The sequence below is a fragment of the Manacus candei genome, unplaced genomic scaffold (genome assembly GCF_025592945.1).
Source record: "Manacus candei isolate 608988 ecotype Guabito, Panama unplaced genomic scaffold, ASM2559294v1 h1tg000057l, whole genome shotgun sequence".
In the NCBI taxonomy this organism is placed as follows: Eukaryota; Metazoa; Chordata; class Aves; order Passeriformes; family Pipridae; genus Manacus; species Manacus candei.
The window spans coordinates 4,567,176-4,576,302 of NW_026138105.1; the positions used below are offsets into that span (position 1 = coordinate 4,567,176).

The following is a 9,127-nucleotide window of genomic DNA, read 5'->3' on the forward strand; positions in this document are numbered from 1 at the left end:
ACAAAACTAAAATGAAATGGGCTGGTTTATTGATTGTCCAAACAAGAAGCCTTGTCGTTTGCATAGGTTATCAGCAGAGAAGTGCTGCCTGCTTTGCTTCTGTTTAATTACTTTTGCTTTGTTTCAGCCTTTCTGTCCCCCACTGGGGCCACGTGCATTACTAGGCAACCCCCTATGTCATAGCAAAGACCAAATCCTCCCAGTTTAAGCCCAAAGTCATTTGCTAAACCTGCAGCCACAACTGCTTTCTTACCTGTGGAAGCACTTCAGGGCACTGCTTTTATTTCTCTTCAGCCAGAGGTGTCGGAGGCGTTGCCGCGTTCCACAGGAGGCAGAACTGGCCCGGAGCTCCTTGCCCTGGAGAAAGTTTAATTACACGGCTAATTACGTGGCTGAGTTCACCTCCTTTCACCTCCTTTTTTGTTCCCACCTCGGAGCCTGCAGGTGAAGTTCACCCTCCCTGACCCATCACTGTGCAGGTTACGACCACCCCACCAGGCAGCTCTAATTGCTGGGCCGGGGTCAGGCTGCAGAGCCCTCCCAGGCTGACCCAGAGAGCAGCCCTGGGAAGCTGGTGCTGACCCTCCCAACGGCTGACCCGTGAATAAAATGCTCAAAGGCGTTTTGTGTTCAGGTATTTCCAGCTCTCTGATGCGCCCCGTGGATCGCGGCGTGCCTGGAGCAGCGGCACGGATGCAGAAGGCAGCCTTTGGAGGAGCTGGCCTCGGAGAAACACTCCCCAGACCTGTCTGCTGCACCCCTTGGTTAACCACACAATGAGATAAGGACCCCCACCCCACACACACAGTGCCAGGTTCCCCTCAGTCGTCACCCATGGCCAACCAAGGAGTGCTTTGATCACCTTGGGTTGAATTTCAGCGTCTTTTCGTCTGCTCTTTCAATTTTCAGTAACTCCTTGAGCCTTCTGTGGAGGAAATTTTCCTTCTGCAAAGGAAATTTAAGAACAAACCGAGAAAATCCTTCAAGATTTGACCAATGAGGAAATCATTAATTTTCAGATTTTGTGACTGTCTGCTGAAAGCAACGAACACAGAAGGAGCAAGGTAACACCTCATTGTCTACCAGTGCAGGTACTGGGCATGATAATGTTTCCTGTGGGTCCAGTGGATCCATGCTGCAGCCTGCATTGATCAAATGAAAGTCCTAAAGTAATTCCCCACCTTCCTTAGGCATTTACCATAGATATTACTAAGGTTTGAGAAGACAGCCCCTGAATGTATGTAGATGAACCCCCCTTCCCACTGAGACGGCATAAAATCCTTCAAGAAAAAATGTAATTAAGTTAGACTTGTGAATGATAATGAGTTTCTATTACACCCCGCTGAGAGTAGCAGCAACATCTGAAAACTCTTTTTCTCTGCCTACAACCAAGCCACAGCTCTTTTATTAGAAACAGGGGTGGAGCTGATAGCCTGGACTGTTGCAGCTCCAAACTTCCTTTAAAACCAAACCCCTGCCAAAGATGATGCTGTGGATTAAAGCTCTGGATCTACATGTAGAAGAGGCAACGAACCTCTCTTCCCAATTCAAGCCACTCCTGATTTTCTCAAGCTCTGTCATAACCTCCCCTCCACCTTTTCTTTTCCAGGTTGGACTCCTTGGCTCCTTTGCTGTTTGTCCCTGGGGAAAAGCTGCCCCTGGCTCTTGCTCAGCCTTGCAGGACATCCTGCAGCAGGGAGCCAGGTGATGGTTTTGCTCAGTGCTGTAACAAGATCTTCTGGTTTGTTCTCTGTTTATTCCTTGGTAATTTCTCACACAGAATTCACCTGTTTGATTCACCAAACTTACACTTCCACAGGGACTCTCTGCCATAAGTCCAACATTCCTCAGGTGTCTAGTGAGGTCAAGGACCATCAGAGTGTATATACACACATATATGTATGTATATTTATATGTATGTGCACAAATACAGGTAACACTGTGGTTTCTTTCCCCCCATGTGCATAATTTATATTCAACTCCACCACATCTCATCAGGTGCTGTTTCACCTCTCACATTTATGAGGTCTTTACACTCAGCCCTTGTTCAATTTGGGAATTGTTTTGGGTTTTTTTTAAGAATGAAAAGGAGAAAACACAAACAATCGGTTGGTCCCTGCAATGCAGGAGAGGGGAGGGGTTTTTTCTACATAACAGTTTTATCTTGGACCCCAAAGACACCAGGATGAAAACCACTTGTGAATTTTATCCAAGAGAGTTCATTGCCTTAATCCTGGATAATCCATATCTAATCCTTTTCATAATCTTACTCATCTACTTGCCTCAATAGTTTTCCACAGCAGGGAGTTTTCATTTCATAAAAGGAATATTTTCCTCTTCCTGTTTTGCAACGAGTTTTACTCTCATAGAGGTTTCCCTTCCGCAAGGGTTCTTCATCCAAACCAAAAATATATTTTCTCTTTTTGATGCCATGCCTTGTAAATGACTGAAGAGTTGTTTTGTTTCCCAACAGGACCTGCAACCCAGGTGGCTTATAGCTGCTACCAGATATATTTTGGACCCAGGAACAGTCACAGACCCCTGAAACCCATGAGTGCCAAACACATACTGAGCAGAGTAGATATATATTCATTATTGAACAGAATATATTTTATCAGAAGACAAGCAGTCCTCAGTAGCCTATAATGATGCTAAACCAGTATATTTCAGGGCTGGTCATGTTGTGGAGAGACAAGAAATCCTGTGTTCTAAACGGGGCGATATGGGACAACAACCTGTTCCAGCTGCCTTATCCAAGATCTGGTACAAAAGCATCCTGAAGACTTTCTAAGACACTCAGATTTGTACTTGGTCTCTGCCAGGCAATCTGGACTGCCTGGCCAGCCTGTCAGGGAGCCATTCTGCCAGTCAGAACCTTCATCAGTGGAGGATGTTGCAGTCTGGGAGACTGCAGGAGGTGTGGGCAGGAGGCAGGAAAGGGCAGAGCTCTGCCCTCCTGCCCAGTGCTGTGTGGGCCAGGGGCAGAAAGCAGAGAGAAATCACATATATGGGACCTGAGAGGTTTAGTTTTCAGGTCACAGCACTCACTGGTGTAGCAGACATGTTGATTTCTGGCTGGAGAATCTGCTTAAATTATCTCCATTGTGTGTAAGGAAACAAGACAGATGTGCATTTTCCTTTTGGTGTGCATGGAAATGATTAAAAAAAGGCTACACAGAAAATGTAGCTGCTACATATCACTGCCTTCTCATCCTGACAGAAACAAATCAGCCAGCCTTCAAACTTTTGTTAACCACTCAGTGTGAAGGGGACACAGCATCTCCTTGTGAAGTAAATAACGTGACTGTGGTTCAAGGCAAGTATGACACACACAACACAAACCACAGTATTGAACTGAATAATCTTTTAGTGATCAGAGATCTGGAATCAGACCCACACTCTACAAACAACATGACAAAAATGAACTGCAAGCCCTGTGCCAAGACAGATAATAACTAAGATAAATAGGCAAATCTGTCGCCGGGGTACAGGTGGTGCAGTTTGTGATTTTTGGGTTTGCTCAGGAAACCTGCGAATTTTAACCCTTGGTAATCACTGGAGAAATCCTACCTTTCATTAAGCTGGAGCATCCTCACTTGAAATTCGAACCTTTGTGCTCAGCTACCCAGCTCCTCATTGCATTATGAATTTCAGAAATTGCCCCCTGACCCTGCCTGCAATTTCCAAACCACAGGCCAATTACACTCAGCTAATGAACATGGTTGGCACCACACTGCACAGTGATCATGGCTTATGCTAATGAAGAATCTGCTCCTCACAGTGGCTACTGGGGAGCAAGATGATGAGCCCCTCCTTCTCACCCATCATCAATAGAATCTCTGAAAATCCCTGAAGTTTTTTTCAAGTTGCTGGTAATACAAGCAGTTTTCTAGCAGCGCTAGATCTTAAATACAAGCAGATCACTTCCAGCTGCTCCTTATCTGATTTCTGCTGTCATCTGACACTGTTCATTTACAGTATATCACTCTAACTTGGGAATATTTGGAATATTAATTAGGCGACGGCCTCAGCTCATTACCATGGACGCACTGAGCAGGAGGCACGGCTGTTTACAGGTATCCAAACTGCTGTGCAGAACAAACAACTGTTCCTCCCTTAGGGAATGTCTGGGCAGAACTACTCAAACCAGCTTTAACTGAGCCAGCTTGGGTGCTGTGCTGGTTCTGTGCTTCAGCCACCACAGTGAGCTTTGGGGAGACATCACATCTGGCAGGATTTGTACAGCCCCACTGAGCTGTGCTGGAATGACCAGGCTGAACCACACTGCAGTTTACCTTGGGTTTGTTCATAAAGTCATAGAATCACTTAGGTTGGAAAAGCCCTGTAATATCACCAGGTCCAACCATTAACCCAGCTAAACCATGTCCCCCAGTGTCACATCCACATATATTTTTGAACACTTCCAGGGAGGGTGAATCCACCACTTCCCTGGGCAGCCTGTTCCAATGCCTGACCACCCTTTCAGTGAGGAAATTTGCCCTAATATCTAAGCTAATTTGAGTCCATCTGAACCTGCCCATGCTCAGGACCCACACAGGTAAGCTCAGAGGTGCTCTTAATGTCCCCTCTAATGTGCTACGAGGCTGAGGAGCATCTCCTGCCTGCCCTGCCCCACTGATGGGGTGCAGGAGGGTGCCAGGTCAGGGTGGGCTGCTCTGGTGGGCTCTTGCCCAGATTTCCAGTGGGTTTTCCAGACAATGCTGAGCTGCTCTGTGATTAGCAGTGCATTTTAATACTGCTCCCCCACCCAGCCTGCAGTCCCTGATAGGGGACTGCCCTCTCTTTTGTCTCACTCCTGAATGACAAGGCTGGATCACAGAAAATGTAGGAGAAGAAAAGCACATTGGGCTGTTCTCTGCCTAAAAAATGTGGGGCTGTAAGAACTGGTCCTTTCTGGGAGCACTCAAACACATGACAGCACTTTACCCCAACCCCACTTCTTGCTGGGGTGGGGGCAATTACCAGTAGCCACAGGCTATTATTGATGATAATTGATAATTATCAATATTATCACCTAAATGAGAAAACAGGGGCTTCTTCTGCAAAGTACAGCTCGTGTGGCAGCACACGGAGCTGCTTCTCTCTCATGCACCCTCTTGTCTGCCTGTAGCCATGCCCCACAGGGCTTTCCTTGGTTTTGCTTTTTGGGGAGGAATATCATATTTTGGGGGGAGAAGATGAGCCAGAGGGACCAGACCCACTCTGCTGCATCACAGCTCTGCAGCTCTGCTCAAATGCCTCACCAAACACCAGCGTGGTGAGATGCAGGATTCAGCCCCTCCTGCATCTTCCCTGATGAGGCAGAACTGAGGAGCCAGTCAACGAATGCACACCAAATTGAACACACATGCACTAAAGCTGCCATTTAAATGCCTGGAAAATAGCCTAATTTCTGTGTACTCTGGCTGCCTATTACTGAGATGCTAAAGAAAGATGGGCCAGTGACTGACAAAGTGAGACATTAACTCCATCAAGCAGATGGAGAATGGCATAATTATGAAAATAATAACAGTGATTGGCCAAGATATGACCAAAAAACAATGTTATAGGGATTATTTACGTTCAGGGTTGTTGGAGCTTAATTTATTCTAGTGTTTGAACAGCAAGAAGAAACACAGAAATCACGGCTCCTGAAATGCTCATAATAGGTGGTATAGCCCAGAAGAACTGCTCCCAGCTACAGGGGTTTAATTGCATCTCCTGATGAATGAAATTAACCTTTCTTTGGGGCTGATGTGCACATGTCACCCACCAGCATTTCTCACAAGGCTCATGCCTGCTGCCACCACAGTTAATGCCTTAAATGAGTTCACTGCGGTCTGGAGTGAGCCCAGCTCAGAGACACTGGGGTGTCAGATCACAGGAGTTAAGCTGTACCCACAGGACCAGCTCTGGAGCAATTAAAGCCCCTCATCAACAAACAATTTGCAGGGAGGTGGGGAAAGACCAATAAAGGAGTTGGTTTTGAATAAGAAGAAAACACATGCTCCAATTCTGTTCGTGCTTCTGTGTTTCAAGGGGGGCAAACCTGGCCACATACCCGTGGTGGCCGGCCAGGAAAACCTGTGACCTTTCTAAATAAAACACTCTCACCCAGGAAATTGAAATATGGCTGGGAAGATTGTTGTGCTGCCAGGAACACTTACATTTTCCATACTTAACCCTAAATCTTTTCACCTCTCTGAAGTTTTACATCAATTCTCCTGCCAGTTTTGCTATTTGTCAAAGCCAGTTGGCCCCAGCTCACCCATCACACTCCTGGGGGCAGCAGGAGCACCTGGGCTGGTGGGATCAGCTCTGGATGTGCAGACCTGCCCTCTCCCTTCCTCCTGCTGGGCTTCCTCCTCACTAATTGCTGTGCCCTCCTCCCCCTTGCCTGGATGAAGGATTTTTTGGCATTTAATCACACTTTTTTATCCACAGGACCCCTGTCTCTTTTGCAGCTCAAGACAGACACTGCTTGGGGAACAAGACAGTTATTCAGTGCTTTAATTCATCCTCATTCTATAGGGAACCTCTGCCTTATTTACTGCACCCCTCCAGCCCTCATGCTTGATTATTCCTTGTCTTTCCAGGGGCGTTCATCATTCTGCCTCACAGATGCTAATCAGTCTCTCTCTGCAGAAAATTGCTCTTGCCCTTGCTGCATGTGGAGAAGTCAGGGCAGAGGGATACCTGTGATGCCCAGAGGAGACCAACTGCAGAGCTGGAAATCAAGTCCACGAGGATGGTCCTCACCTCCCTGGCTGTGCCCCACCACTGGCAGCCTCATTTCCCAGAGGGATGAGCATCACTTTGGGTACCAGATACCCCCTCAGCATGTGAGAGGGGCCCACAGCTTCACTAGAGATGGACCCAGCACCATTTGCCCTATTTTTGTTTGCTCTGTCTCCCTTTTGATACAATTGCTCATAAAGCAATTCCTTCACTGCTCAGTCTTGATTCCTTCCATGGCACCACCCTGTTCTTACTCTGGGCAGTGTCATGGGAAGGAACAGCACAGAGTCAGTGACTACAGATAATGGACAAGCTAAAATGGAGCATTTCTGCATTTCCTGAGTTTGCCTCCTCCCAGCCTCAGCTGCCTCCACTCCTCAGCCAAGACAAGCTTCATTTCCACCAAGGACCCAAAGTCCTATACTAAAAAGGACATCAACTTTGAAAGATGGAGTCATCCACATGCTCTTCAGCAACACCACATCTTCCTGCTCACAGCACCACTCAGATAATTGCCCCCAGCCCTACCCTGAAGCCCAGACATCGAGCCCTGCCCTCTCCTCCTGCCTCCAGCTCAGACCTCGCCCAGCCACGGGAGAGAGGGCCTGTGTTCCTCCAAGGCTGGCTGAATGCAGATACCAAAGGACCTCAGAAATTCAATATTTCATGTCTTTCTGATGTAAAAGCCTCAAATTCAGCTGTAGCTGCAAAACTTTCTGAAGCCAAGCACGAGCTGCTGGAGCCAGAGAAGCAGCACCTCTGCTCAGCAGTGTGTGGCTCACACAGCCACAGCCTGTTGGAAGGAGGAGAAAGGCGGAAAAAGTTAAAAGAAAAGGGCTATAAACTGCTCTAAAATGTTCTTTTATAAGCCCCCTATTATACACAGACACCAGCCTTGGTAACTTACCTGGAGTCTCGCTGCAGAAGAAACCTGCAGCACCTGACAGGAGACCTGGCTTAGGCTGAACAGAACTGAGCAGTGCCCACAGGATTTGTGCTCTAATTTAAGTCACACACAGCCACTTAATGCAGAATTGGGAGTTTTGTTGAACTCCAGATTCTGCCACCTGAATGCTTTTGGGTCAGTGCCAACAGAGGTGAGAAAGTCCAGTGAAGTTCCCCCTTCAATGCCTGAGAAACCCACAGAGCCTCTGCTACTCCTGTCCCTGCTCTGTGAACAAGGAGAGAGCTGCAGCCACCCCTGGCTCTCCAACTGCTGCCTCCCAGGAGCACAGAATCCACTCAATCCAGGGCCAAAGAGGAAAGGTTCGTTTTTGACTAGATTTTTCCTCGGTTAGGTTGTTGTGTTTTGCTCCATTTTATTTAAGGCAGGAAAAAAAAATATTAATTACATGCTGCCAAGATCTTCAGAGAAAAATTCAATATTATCTTTTACCACAAAGAAAAAGTGGAGTAAGGCTCCATTCCAAATCCAGCACAGTCATGACTTTGACGTGCCGAGGAAAATAATAACTTTCAGCACATACTAATTGTCTTGTTAACATGGATTATGCAGCCAGCCAAATAAATGTCATTCACACTTTCATGAGGAAGAACATGAATCTAAAAATCAGAAATGCATAATATCTTTTAATCTTTTCTTTTCTTCCCATTCTACATTCATAGCCTAAATATATTTACATTTATAATCCATGCAAACAAAGCAAGACTCTGCTGGAGACTTTTGAAACCTCCCAGGGGTGCCAAGCTCAAGGTGATCAGGTTTTTAAAATAACTAGCTTGGTTCCCATGTAGCCTTAAAACCAGTTTATGCTTTCTTGGCACTGCAAAGTGGTTTTGAAATGAGGATAATTTACACTCAATTTAATTTACGCTGAGTCCCCTTCACATGCCAGCACAGCACCAACACACTGGTGGCCTGGACTCAGTGTGCTGAATGCTCATTTCATTCCTCTGAGGGGAGGGATGAGTCCAAAAATGGGGAGCAAAGCCAGGGGTGGTTTCCCTAGGGGAGGTGACTGCCTGACCCCTCCAGGCTGGCACCTCCCTCGGCTTAACCCACCTCCCTCTCAGCAATGCAATGGTGAATTTTCTCTCTCAAAGACCTCATGGTACCTCTACATTCACCTCGTACCAGGAGTGGGTGATGTGACTATCAGAGCACAACAGCAGCCAGACCCTCCTGAAAGGCAAAACAACTGTTAAGTTGAAGGAAGAAATGGCCAAACGAGGAGATTCAGACTAACACAGAACACAGATAAACTTCACTTATTAACTTTGCCTCTGCAGTTATTAAATTTCAGCATTTAGCTCTCCCACACAGATCAGCCCTGGAGCAGCAGCCCCCACTGACAGGGCCCACAGAGCAGCCTGGTGTCCAACCTCATTGACGCAAACTGCATTTCTCAACACAAACTGCTCTTTGGGC

The 9,127-nt window shown here is 46.8% G+C and overlaps 1 long non-coding RNA gene across 1 annotated transcript; it reads right to left on the reverse strand.

Annotated features, from left to right (window-relative positions):
* Positions 1-251: 251 nt before the first annotated feature.
* On the reverse strand, positions 252-8,875 carry LOC127477840 (uncharacterized). Its single transcript, XR_007907044.1, has 3 exons — positions 8,762-8,875; positions 863-945; positions 252-357 (listed from the first exon to the last, which is right to left on the reverse strand). It is a non-coding gene; the product is annotated as an uncharacterized LOC127477840 (long non-coding RNA).
* Between the last annotated feature and the right edge of the window lie 252 nt (positions 8,876-9,127).